This window comes from Hippopotamus amphibius, chromosome 5, assembly GCF_030028045.1.
Source record: "Hippopotamus amphibius kiboko isolate mHipAmp2 chromosome 5, mHipAmp2.hap2, whole genome shotgun sequence".
NCBI lineage: Eukaryota > Metazoa > Chordata > Mammalia > Artiodactyla > Hippopotamidae > Hippopotamus > Hippopotamus amphibius.
The window spans coordinates 150,084,180-150,098,102 of record NC_080190.1 but is presented as its reverse complement, the minus strand read 5'-3'; positions in this window follow the sequence as shown (position 1 = coordinate 150,098,102).

The following is a 13,923-nucleotide window of genomic DNA, read 5'->3' as shown; positions in this document are numbered from 1 at the left end:
AATGAAATTTAAACTATAACAATATTAATAATAATAGAGGTTTTGTACATACAAATATATGAAAAATCAGAATGAAACTCTTTTAAGGGGAAATCACTTTTCCAACTGGGGTTCAAAGTCTGTTTTCCTTGTCTTCAAAATTGATTGCAAACACTCATCTGCTAATGTTGATCTGTAAAGAGATTTTACATATTTCATCTTTGAAAATGTCTTTTTGCATAGATAGGTAACTTAGGTGGCACTCACAATGCTTTCACATCATAACATCCTCACTACAACTTGTAATGCCATGAGCAGCAGGGCAAAGAAAACATCATATATGGTCTCTGTCTCAACTACTCAATTTTGATGGTAGAGTGGGAAAGAAGCCTTAGGCATAACAAATGCATAAATGTGTCTGAGTTCCAATAAAATTATATTCATGGATTCTGAACTTTTAATTTAATTTTATATATCCTAAAACATTTTTCACTTTGATTTTTTTCAATATTATAATATATAAGAACAATCCTAATCCTTAAGCCACCAAAAACTTATGAGGAAATGAAGGATGGTAGATTTGACCTGTAGGCAGGATTTTGCCAAAGCTGGCTTTAGAGGAAATAGTAAAATAGGGTAAGAAATGCCACCAGGAGGCTGGGAATCTGGTGCAAAGTGTCATAGCATCTGGCATAGCCAGATGTCAGTATGGTCCTGAGGGGAGAGACACCTGCAAAATATAATAGTTTCAATATATGAAAGCATTGGAAAGACACCAATGAACTAGAGGTTAACTGACTCTTACTGGAGGCACAGTGTAGCATCAAATAAGAGTTCTTGACTAGAATAAATCTATCAGTCACCTCTGTTTATGCCTAGTAAAGTGTGAACCCTCTTTAGAGGAAGTTAACCTCTTCTGAAGCTCCAATATGTTTTATACACAATGTCAGTTATTAAATAAAAATTATTAGGTAGGCTAAAAAGCAGGATTATATTCCTGAACATCAAGGGAAAAAATGACAATGGAAACAGGCACACAAGTGCTTTAAATATTGAAATTAGATGACTAGAACTTTGACTATGATAAATATGTTCTAAAATACAGAAAGAAAAAAGTTCAAAAACAGCTGAAAAGATGGACATTTTCTACAGTGAATTGAATTTGCATTAAAAATTGTATTAAGAATTGAATTGTGGTATTAGTGAAAAATGCAATCTATCAACTTAAAGATTCATGTCATAGGTTTTACAGCCAAGTAAATATGCCAGAAAATAGCATTAGTGTACTGGAAGATGTTTTCAAGAGAAAAAATGAAAACTGGATTACAGAGACAGAAAATAATAAGTGGAGTGAAAGAAAGTTGGACAAATATATGAGTCAGTAAACAGGTTTAATCTGTATTTTACTGCAAAGATCTGACACACATACAATTGGTTTAGGAAGATCCCACATGCCACAGAGCAACTAAGCCCATCCAAGAGGAAAAGAGAAAGACTAAGACAAACAATACTTGAAGAGATACTGGCTGAGAGTTATGCAACCCTGATAAAAGATATAACTCCACATATTCAAGAAGCTCTTTTGAAACCTAAACAAGATTCATGCAATGAAAACCACACGAGGCATATTATTGTAAGACTTATGGAAACCAAGGATCAGAAAAAATTGCAAACTAGATTGAAAGGAAAATATAAGACACAATCTCTTCAAAGGAGCAATATAAGACATAAAATTTACTTTTCAACAGAAATAAAGGAAGTCAGGATAGAAGGGAATAACAATTTAAAAATTATGAAGGGAATGGACTGTCAATTCCAAATTTTATATCCAGTAAAAAATATTGTTCAAAAGTGAATAAATTAAAGTTGTTTTCAGACATGCAGAACTTTTCAATTCCACTGATAATTATGTACTAAAAGAAATAATTAAATGACTGTTACATGCAGTGAAACTGACTGAAGAGGAAGGACATTTAGCAATGAATCTTAGAAATGGATACATTATAAATGAATATTGACTGGATAATGACTAAGCAAAATAATTATAGTAATGTCTTTGGGGTTTAAGATGGATATATAATTGAAATGCATGGCAACAATAAGGCAAACAGTGATGAGAAGTAAATTAAATTTATTATGAATTAATGATTCAGTTAAAGTCCAATCAAAATCCCAGCAATTTTATTCCATGTGTGTGAAACACACAAGTTGATTTTAAAATTCATGTGAAAATACAGACAGCAAGTAAGAGCCAACAAAATTTTGAAAAAAATAAAAATAGGAGGACAATTTGAAATGACATGTCATATTTTGATGCTTCAGTAAAACAGTGTCACATCAGCACAAAGAACCAAGAAAAGTTCAGTTGAATAGAATAAAGTGCAGTACACAGGACTTCCCTGGTGGTGCAGTGGTTAAGAATCCACCTGCCAGTGCAGGGGGTACAGGATCGAGCCCTGGTCCAGGAAGATCCCACATGCCACAGAGCAACAAAGCCCATGTGCCACAACTACTGAGTTTGCACTCTAGAGCCCACAAGCCACAACTGCTGAGTCCATGTGCTGCAACTACTGAAGCCCACATGCCTAAAGCCCATGCTCCACAACAAGAGAAACAACCACACTGAGAAGCCTGGGCACTGCAATGAAGAGTAGACTCCACTAGCCACAACCAGGGAAAAGCCTATGTGCAGCAATGAAGACTCAGGGGGAAAAAAAAAAAAAGGTGAACATTTCAATAATTGCTTTGGGTCAATTGGATAACATATGGAAAAATAAGAGCCTTAATCTAATACCATTATATATATATATATATACACACACACACACACACATATAAATATATGTATATATTTTCACATAAAGTTATTTATATATAAAATATATTTATTCTACATATTTATATATAAAATATATTTATTCTACATATTTATATATAAAATATATTTATTTTATATGATTGTGGATTGAAAAGTGAAAAGTAAAGCAATATAATTTTTTAGGAGAAAACAGGATAGAATCTTCACAACCCTATTATATGCAAAGGTTTATATTTTAGGGCACATAATGTCAATGAAGGGAAAACAATGGAAAACTGGATTATACTTAAAATTAAGAAATTATTTTCTTTAAAAGATGTTATATCATTATGAGAATAAATAAACTAGGCATAGAACTTCCTGAACAGCATTAATTAAAGCTAACATCATACTAAATCATGAAAAACAAAGTTTTTCCCCCAAGATCAGGATTAACATATGGATGACCATTTTTCACCACTATCACTCCGGAAGTCCTAGCCAGAGTGATTAGACAAGGAAAAGACATAAAATACATTCATATTGTAAAGGTAGAAGGAAGTTATCTCTTATTTGCAAATGATATGATTTGGCACAAGATCAACATACCAAAGTTAATTGGGTTGTTATACAGCTGCAGTGAAAACTCCAAAAAAGAAAGGAATAAAAGAATCCTAATTACAGTAGCATCCAAAAAATAAAATATTTTGGAATAAATTTAACCATGGAGGTGAAAGACTTGTACATGGAAAACTACAAAACATTACTGAAAAAAAAATTACTTAAAGAGTACTGGAAAAATAAGTATTATTCTGGGATAATGAAAAAATTTTAAACTAGAGAGAGGTAGTATTTGCACAACATTTTGAATGCACTAAATTTCACTTATATATTTTAAAGAGTTAATCGCTTAATTGTATGTTTTGTGAATTTCACCTCAATTTTAAAAAAAGAAGAAAAAAATCAGGGTAGTGTCTAAATAGGGACTATGGAGCCAGATGGTAGGGATAATAACTAGTGGTGTTTTTTGGATAATGTTACTGTTTCCATTTCTTGATTTGGGCACTGATTACACAAGTGGTTCACTATTTGAAAATTGTTGGGCTGTATGCTTTTAATTTTGCATATATATATATATACATACACACATGTATTTTACACTTCAATGAAATTAATAATAATGTAATTGAATTCTCAAACCCAACTGAAACAATTTTAAATATTATGTTATAAAATGTCATTCATAATGTCAATAAAAAGAAATAAATTACTCAGGAATAAGTATAACCAAAATTCTTTAAGACCGGGAGAGAGAAAATAATATAATGAAATATATGAATGAATACTAAAATGAGTGGAGTCATATGTCACATTTAGAAGTGGGGGATTTGTCCTATACTGATATATTAAATGTAAATCCAGTGAAAATAATCAGTTTTGTTAAATTTTATAAGACAATTCTAAAATTTCTATGAAAAGCATGGATGACAGTCAAAGGACACTTGTATTAGAATAATGTGGTAGGCAGAATTCTAAGATAGCCCTCAAAGCCTCCTCCTGCTGATGTACATGTCCTATGACATTCCATGGAATTTGTTATTGTGATTATCTAGTCATTCCTGGGTTTAGGCTGTTAAAATGTTATATGGCCCACTTTCCTCAGAGAAAGGGACATTATCTGAAGTGGGCTTAACATAATCAAGACAACCTTTAAAATGGACTATACATTTCCTAAAGAAGATATATAAAGCATGAGAGAGACTTATTGCAAAGGAGATACATTGCTGTTTTTGAAGATGGAGAGGGCCATGTGACAGAAAAGTAGCTGTCCTCCAGGAGTTGAGAATGAATGGCACGTGACAGCCAGCAAGGAATCAGGGATCTGAGTCCTACAAATTCAAGGAATTGATTTCTGACATAACACCATGGGTATGGAGGAGGAATCAAGCTCCAGATGGGAAGGCAGCCCAGCCTACATCTGGATTTTAGCTTGGAAGACCTTGAAAAGAGAATCAAGTGATGCCATGCCCAGAGTTCTAATTTATCAAACTCTGAGATAATAAATGGGCACTTAATCTGTTAAATTTGTAGATTTTTTAAAACACAGCAATGGGAAACCTACAAAAACAAGATAGAGGACTTTGTTCTATCAGACATCAAATTATAAACCTATTGAAGTTAAAGTGAAATTTGTGTCAGAAAAGAAAAGGAGTCTACTGCAAGAAAATAAAGATCCCTAAGCAGACCTGTGCATATATGGAAACGTGACATTTGACTGAAGTGGCAAGGAAGACCAGAGGAGAAATAATTAGTCAGTCAGTAAATGGTTTTGAACTAATCAGTAATCTGAGTTAAAAAAAAGGAAAAAAGGTACTGCATTCCTCTCTTACATCACACCTATAAATATGCTGGATTAATATCTTAAATATGAAAAGCAAACCCTAACATTTTAGAAGTATAGAAAGAATAGTTTCACATCCCAAGGAATGAATAGATAATCTTAAATATGAAAAGCATAAACAACAAAGACCAAATTATAAAGTGGAAAAGTGAGATATTTGGACTAATTATTTGCAAGGCAGAAGACTAAAATTCGAATTAACACAAATTAGAGAGCATTTTGCTATGGTCTAGCAAAGTAGAAATTATGGGCATTTATTATCCAGAAATCTACTCCTAGATATATCTTCCAGAGAACCTCTCCAATAGATGCACTTGGGTATGCATAAAAATTTGTAGCAGCATAGTTTATAATAATAAAAAAGTAAAAATAAACTAAATGATCATCAATCTTAGCAAAAATAAAGGTCATTTTATGTATAAAAAGGGATAATAAGCTTTGAAAATAAATGAATTTGAATTCTGTATATCAACAGGATGGGGCTCACAGTACAATGTCATATAATATATCAAGTTATAGAAAAGTACGGGTAATATAATATGTTCTATTTAACAAAATTAAAAACACGCAAGATAACATTTATGGGAAAATGCATACGTACTACCAGTATAACAATGGATATCAAATTAGACCAGTAGTTATTTGTGTAGGGGCGAGGGGGATTGTGAATAACTGGTGTGAAGGCAGGAAACATACCTATGTGGTTGGTTCTCACTACAGTAAGAATTATTTTTAATTTCTGAAGGTGAATTACTGGCACATAGATACTTTACATTTTATAAAATGGTATGCCTTACATATTTTTATATCTGTAATATTCCATTATTTTTAATAAAATAATTTGCATGCTTTTATCCTATTTGGATTTTGAAAAACTTTAAAATTCATTATCTTATTTAACCATCATTAATCTTAGCATGATCTGTCAGTCAGATATTTACTACCTATTTTTTTAGAGAAAAGACAGCTTAAAATGGCCGTATCCAGCAAAATGTTCTGATATCGAAGTATACATACAATTCAACATACTGAGCTACTTATTTAAAATAAAAAAAATGATTATTGAATGTCTGAAAAGTGCCAGGATACTTACATATTATGTCAATAAATCATGACAGCAATTCATGAACTAAGTATCACTAGACCACTATAAAAATAAGAAACCTGAGATTTGGAAAAGTTAAGTCACTTGCCCCCAAATTCTTCCCCAGCTGCAAGGCTATATTTGATCTCTAAGTTGTTTGTATGACTACAAACTTTGCATTCATTTTATATATTACTGACTCTCTAAAGCACCAGCTTCTTGGTCAGTAATTGAATTATTGTATTTCATAAAATAAGGAGCCAATAATTTGCTTTCCTGCAAATAGACAACCTCTAAATTCATCTGAGACTTTTCAAAATTGTCTGTTCTATGCATAAAAACAAAATCACCTAAAATTACAAATATACTTTTCTATCCTCAAAAATAATACTCTCAGAGAATTTTTTCATTCCAATTTCACTATTCCCTGCAGTAGCAATACTTTAACTTCGAAAATTTCCACATTGAAAGTCATTTCCTCACAGACCATAAATCCATAGGGCTGGACAGTAATTCCGTTTTCTTACTTATGTAACATCACGCTCCAGGCTGAGTGCTGACTACTCTTTTGGTTCCATAATGCTGCATACGGATGGACCCTAAGCTTAGTTTCCTTGAAAGTTAGACCTTTCATGTCAGAGTTAGTAATTGACCCAAGTACTATGAAAAGAATGTTTTAAATCATTTGCATACTAGTTAAATTAAGGCGGCCAAACACCTCCTGTCTGTTGACCTTTTTTCTCCCTCAGGAGCTCTAATTTTGCTTTGAAAGGAGAAGCACAGGGAAATATCAAAGTCATTATTTTAACTTCAGCTATTCAACTCTGTGTCCTAATCCTTATAAGCCTGCCATTCACGAGCTTCCTGGAAAGTTAAAAAAAAAAAAAAAAAAACACAGTCTTTTGAACTAAAGAATTGAAGTTCTAACATCATAACCTCCTTGCAAATCTGGAGAAACAAAGAAGACCTCCCTTGAATTATTACATACTGTTCTAGATATTCTCAGATTATAGTGATAAGAAGAATGATTCTAAATAGTTACCAAGATTTGAAATTGGTAGTATTTTTTACAAGATATACCTCTTTTCCTAGTTCATTATCTATATTTTTCAATAAATCCTGTCATTTTGTTCTCCTTTGTGAAATACCTATTCAAAATAAAAGAGAGGACATTCTACTAATAAACACTGAATTAATTTTTAGATTTTTGCAATATATTTTACAAAGCAACAACAATGTACATTAAGCAACTGTGTGATATTGTAAGTCATGATACATCCCCTGATGTTTCTTTATGTGTATAAGGGGCAAAAGCTGAATATAGTGTTTTCTCTAACCTCTGTGTAATGCCAAAAGATTTACTGACTTCAAATAAATTTAGTCAATTTATTGCTTTTATTACTTTCAAATATTTAATAGCATCCTGCAATCAGATACTAAGAGAATAAATTATACAATTTATTTACTTAATTTCCCTGGAATTATCTTAATGTTATATGAAAGGTAAAGTTTCCAGGTCTCAGTGGTATATTTTCAATATTGCTCCTCTACAGAAAAGTTGATCATATATTTTTCGTGATATTTTGCTTTTTATAGAATGTCACAAAAATGGAAATATAGAAGGTAATAATCCCACAGCTCTTTCAATTAACATGCTTTTTAAATTGATACATGTTATTGCAAGTACCAGTTTCTGCTGGTAAGTAGTACTGTGCTGTATGGACCTACATTATGTATTTTTAACTTACAGTAGATAGGCATTTGGGTTGTTTCTAATTTGGGGATACTATGAATAAAGCTTCTATAAACATTAACTCAAAAGTCTTCATAGTACATTTCCATTTATTTCTCTTTTTTAAATTATTTATTTATTTATTTTTTTTTTATTGGCTGTGTTGGGTCTTCTTTTGCTGCATACAGGTTTTCTGTAGTTGTGGAGAGCGGGGTCTACTCTTCATTGTGGTGCATGGGCTTCTCATTATGGTGGCTTCTCTTGTTGCAGAGCATGGGCTCCAGGCACGTGAGCTTCAGTGGTTGTGGCACATGGGCTCAATAGTTGTGGCACACAGGCTTACCTGCTCTGTGGCATGTGGTATCTTCCTGGGGCAGGGATCAAACCTGTGTCCCCTGCATTGACAGGCAGATTCTTAATCACTGCGCCACCTAGGAAATCCTCCATTCATTTCTATTAAATAAATACCTAGTGGTAAAATTGTTGGGTTGTATGGTAAGTATGTTTAATTTTATAAGATACTAGTTCAGAGTTTCTGAATGTCACTATATCATTTTGCATGTCTACCAGCAATAATGAGTGTACCATTTGTCTCATCCCCTCACCAGCACTTGCTATTGTCAAACTTTCCTTTTTTGTTTTTCAACAGATTTATTGAGGCATAATAGATATTCTAAAAACTGCACATATTTAATATATACAATTTAATGAGTTTGGACATATGCATATACCCATAATACCATCACCACAATCAAGGTAATGGACATAAGTATCACCTCCAAAAGTTTTACTGTGTCCCCTTGTTTTGTTTTTTGTGGTAAGAACACTTAATATGAGCTCTATCATCTTAACAAAATTTTGATTGCACAATAAAGTTTTGTTGACTGTAGGCAATATGCTACACAACAGATCTCTAGAATTAATTACACTTACATAACTGAAAGATTTTTATGCCTTTTGCTTTTTAATTTTCTCTAAGTTAATTGAGGGATAATTCACAAATATAATTGTACATAAAGTACACAAATGATTATCAAGGTCAAGATAACACATCTATTACATCATATGTTTGCCTTTTAAATCATTTTCTGTCATGAGAACATTTAAGATCTACTCTTAGAAAATGTTAAGTATATAATATTCTATTATTATAGCATCCATGCTATACATTAGATCCTCAGAATTTATTCATCTTATAACTGAAAGTCTGTACCCTCTGACTTAAAATTCCCTGATCCTTTTTGACCCACCTCATAAAGCAATAGAAATAAAAACAAAACAAATGGGACCTAAGGAAACTTATAAGCTTTTGTACAGCAAAAGCAACCATAAACAGGACAAAAAGACAACCCTCAGAATGGGAGAAAATATTTGCCAATGAGGCAACTGACAAAGTATTAATCTCCAAATTATATAAGCAGCTCTTGCAGCTCACTATCAAAAAAAAAAAAAAAAAAAAAAAAAAAAAAAAAAAAACAACCCAAACCAAAAATGGGTGGAAAACCTAAATAGACAATCCAGAAAGAACACATACAGATGGCCAAAAAACACATGAAAAGATGCTCAACATCACTAATTATTAGAGAAATCAAAACAACAATGAGGTGTCATCTCACACTGGTTGAAAAGGCCATCATCAAAAGGTTTGGAAACAATAAACACTGGAGAGGCTGTGGACAAAAAGGAACCCTCCTGCACTATTTGTGGGAATGTAAAGTGATACAGCCACTATGGAGAACAGTATGGAGGTTCCTTAAAAAACTAATTGAGAACTACCATATGACCCAGCAATCCCACTACTGGGCATATACCCTGAGAACACCATAATTCAAAGGGATACATGTACCACAATGTTCATAGCAGCACTATTTACAATAGCCAGGACATGGAAACAACCTAAATGTCCATCAACAGATGAATGGATAAAGAAGATGTGGTACATATATACAATGGAATATTAGCCATAAAATGGAACAAAACTGAGTTTTTTGCAGTGAGGTGGGTGGACTTAGAGCCTGTCATAGGGAGTGAAGTAAGTCAGAGAGAGAAAAACAAATACTGTATGCTGATGCTGATGTATGTATGGAAAATGGTGCTGATGAACCTAGTGGCAGGGCAAGAATAAAGACACATGTAGAGAATGTTCTTGAGGACATGGTGGCGAGGGAGGGGAAGCTGGGATGAAGTAACAGAGTAGCACTGACATATATACACTATCAAATGTAAAAGAGCTAATGGGAAGCTGCTGCATAACACGGGAAGATCAAGTAGATGATTGGTGATGACCTACAGGGGTGGGTAGGGAGAATAGGAGGGAGACTCAAGAGGAAGGAGATATGGGGATATATGTAGAAATACAGCTGATTCGCTTTGTTTTACAGCAGAAACTGGTACAACATTGTAAAGCAATTAAACTCCAGTAAACATTTGAAGGAGAAAAATAAACAAAAATAAAAATTCCCTGTCTACCTCTCCCCCCAGAACCCCCTGGCAACCATCATTCTATTCTGTTTTTAAGTAACAGACTTTTTTTTTTATTCCACATATAAGTGATATCATACAGTGTTTATCTTACCAGGTCTGGCTTATTTCACTTAGTGTAATGTCCTCCAGATTCATCCATGTTGTCACAAATGGCAGGATCTTTCTTTCTTTATGGAATGAACACTATTCCATTTTGTGTGTGTGTGTGCATATATCACATTTTCTTCATCCCTTCAACCATCTAAGAACAACCATCTAGTTTGTTTCCATATATTGACTATTGTGAATAATGCTGCAGTGAACCTGAGAATACAGATCTCTTGAAGATACTTATTTCATTTCCTTAAGACATACACCCAAGAGTAGGAGTGCTGTATCATATGGTAATTATATTCTTGCTTTTTAAAGGAATTTCTATGCAGTTTTCCATAATGGCTATACCAAGTTGTATTCCCAGCATACAAGGGTTCTAATTACTCAATATCTCATCTTTTTGATTAACAGCCATTCTAACAGGTATGAGTTGATATCTCATTGTGGCTTTGATCTGCATTTCCTTGAAAAGTTAATGATGTTTAACACATTTTCCTGTACCTGTTGGCCATTTGAATGTTTTCTTTGGAAAAATGTCTGTTCAGGTCTTTTGCCAAGTATTCAATAGATATTTTTTTTTTGCTATACAGCAGAACATTTCAATTTATTGTTTCCTTTGCTGTGCAGAAGCTTTTTGATGTAGTCTCACTTGTTTATTTTAGGTTTTATTGCCTGTTATTTTGGTGTCTTAGCCAAAAAATCATTGCCAACCTCCAATGTCAAAGAGCTTTTCCCCTTTATTTTCTTCTAGGAGTTCTATAGTTTCAAGCCTTATATTTATATATTTAATCAAGTTAATTGTGTGTGGTGTAAGATTGGGGTCCAATTTCATTCTTGTGCCTGTGGATATCCAGTTTTCTCAACACTATTTATTGAAGAAACTATTTTTCCCCATTGTGTGTCCCTGGAGCCCTTGTCAAATATTAGTTGACTCTATATGTTTGGGTTTATATTTAGGTTCTCTATTCTGTTCCATTGGTTTATATGCCTGTTTTTATGCCAATAGCATACCATTTAACTAGCACTGTGGTTTTCATTGGCAAATCTCTGATGACTAATTGTGTTGTGCATCTTTCTTGTGTTTGTTTTTCAATTTACCCATCACTTGCTTTTAATGATCAAAGCAATTGCTCCGCATCAGCCCCAGAAATTGGAATTCTCATTGTTTTTCAATTTATTCTGGTAGGTATGTAGTGGCATCTCATTGTGGATTTAACTTGTATTTCCTTGATGACCAATGAGATTGACCAATGTTTTATATATTTAATGGTCTTCTGTGAAGTACTTTCTCTTCAAGTCTCTTCCTCATTTTAAAATTTGTCTTTTTTTAATTGATAGCTAGGAGTTATTTTCATATTCTGGATAAAAGTCAGCTTATGTGTTGGAAATATCTTTCCTTAGTCTGTGGCATCACACTTCCTAAATCAATGGTGTCTCTAGATAAAACTTAATTCTTTAATATAGACCTTTTGTTCTGTTTTCTGAGTTTTCATTATATTCCATTATCTCTGTGTCTATCCCTTTACAAACACCTAACAGTTTACATTACTATATATATAACGTCCAGTCCAGAATATAGTAGATAAAGAGGGAAGGGGCCTCAGTATCTCAAATAGGTGTATTCAATTCAAGTTTCCTGTTCCTAAAAAATATCCCAACAATTTGAGATTGACCATACAAGATCCCTCATTCTTTTGTTTTCTTTTTTTCTATTTTTTATCTTAGTTTCCTTTCTGTTTTGCCTTTTCCTCCAGTGGATCCCTACAATCTTCCAACTCAGCAGCCAATAGTAAATATGTGCTCATTAACTTTATATATTTTAATATATTCGTTCATGTGAGAGCCTAGTAATGTAATGGCAGAGAATAAAGAAAACTTATTCTCCCTACCACCTGAGAAAGATTAAATGTGTAAAATCTAAGATATGAGATTAAAAATAGCATACTGAGGATTCAAGCAAATTGATTTTTTTCAAAACTATGTGAGCTGTATTCTAAGAGGAAAAACAGACTACTCAAAGCCATCTAGCATTATCAAAAATAAATCAGGAGGATTGGATCAAGATGGCAGAGTAGGAGGACTTGCACTCACTCCTTCTTGCAAGAGCACCAGAATTACAACGAACTGCTGAACAACCATCAACAGAAAGACACTAGAACTCACTAAAAAAGACACCCCACATCCAGAGACAAATGAGAAGCCACAATGAGATGGTAGGAGGGGCGCAATCGCGTTACAATCAAATCCCATAAATGCTGGGTGGGTGACTCACAAACTGGAGAACAGTTATACTGCAGAAGTCCACCCACTAAAGCGAGGGTTCTGAGCCCCGCATCAGGCTTCCCAACCTGGGAGTCCAGCAATGGGAAGAGGACTCCCCAGAGAATCGGACTTTGAAAGCCAGTAGGATTTGATTGCAGGACCTCCACAGGACTGGGGGAAACAGAGACTCCACTCTTGAAGGGCACACCAGGACCCAGGGAGAAGGAGTAGTGACCCCATAGGAGACTGAATCAGACCTACCTGCTGGTGCTGGAGGGTTGCCGGCAGAGGTTGGGGGGCAGCTGTGGCTCACCGAGGAGGCAGGGGCACTGGGGGCAGGGATTCTGGGAAGTGCTCATTGGCATGAGCCCTCCCAGAGTCTGCCATTAGCCCCACTAAAGAGCCTGTAAGCTCCACTACTAGGTAATCTCAGGCCAAACAACCAACAAGGTGGGAACACAGCCCCACCCTTTGGCAGACAAGCAGATTAAAGTTCTACTGACCTCCGCCCACCAAAACAGATTAAAGTCTTACTGAGCTCCACCCACACAGCCCTACCCAGCATCAGTCCCTCCCATCAGGAAACACACAGGAGGCTCCTAGATAACTTCCTCCACAAGAGGGCAGACAGCAGTATCAAGTAGCATCAGCAGTATTTCCTTCTGTGGTACTGAAAACCACAGCCACAGAAAGAGAAAATGAAAAAGCAGAGGACTTTATACCAGATGAAAGGACAAGCTAAAACCCCAGAAAAACAACTAAATGAAGAGGAGATAGGCACCCTTCCAGAAAAAGAATTCAGAATAATGATGGTGAAGATGATCCAGGACTTTGAAAAATGACTGGATGCAAAGATTGAAAAGTTTACCAAAAACTTAGAAGAATTAAAGAGCAAACAAATAGAGATATGCAAAACAATAACTGAAATGAAAAATACACTAGAAGGAACCAATAGCAGGTTAACTGAGGCAGAAGAGCAAGTAAGTGACCTGGAAGACAGAATGGTGATAATCACTGATGCAGAAAAGAATAAAGAAAAAAGAAGGAAAAGAACTGAAGACAGCCTAAGAGACCTCTGGGACAATGTTAAA